The sequence below is a fragment of the Bison bison genome, unplaced genomic scaffold (assembly GCF_000754665.1).
Source record: "Bison bison bison isolate TAMUID 2011002044 unplaced genomic scaffold, Bison_UMD1.0 scf7180017864146, whole genome shotgun sequence".
In the NCBI taxonomy this organism is placed as follows: Eukaryota; Metazoa; Chordata; class Mammalia; order Artiodactyla; family Bovidae; genus Bison; species Bison bison.
The window spans coordinates 683,519-683,868 of NW_011494718.1; the positions used below are offsets into that span (position 1 = coordinate 683,519).

Below are 350 nucleotides of genomic sequence, written 5' to 3' on the forward strand. Positions count from 1 at the left end.
TTCCAAGGAGTAAGTGTCCTTTAATTTCATGGCTGCAATCACCATCTGCAGTGATTTTGGAGCCCCCCAAAATGAAGTCTGACACTGTTTCCACTGTTTCCCCATCTATTCCCTGTGAAGTGATGGGACCAGATGCCATAATCTTAGTTTTCTGGATGTTGAGCTTTAAGCCAACTTTTTAACTCTCCTCTTTCAGTTTCCTCAAGAGGCTTTTTAGTTCCTCTTCACTTTCTGCCATAAGAGTGATAACATCTGCATATCTGAGGTTATTGATATTTCTCCCGGCAATCTTGATTCCAGCTTCTGCTTCTTCCAGCCCAGCATTTCTCATGATGTACTCTGCATATAAG

General features: G+C 42.0%; 1 protein-coding gene across 1 annotated transcript in view; it reads left to right on the forward strand.

Moving 5' to 3' along the window:
- Positions 1-350, forward strand: part of TLL1 (tolloid-like 1) — a 332,306-nt gene that overhangs the window by 82,643 nt on the left and 249,313 nt on the right. The window lies entirely within an intron of this gene.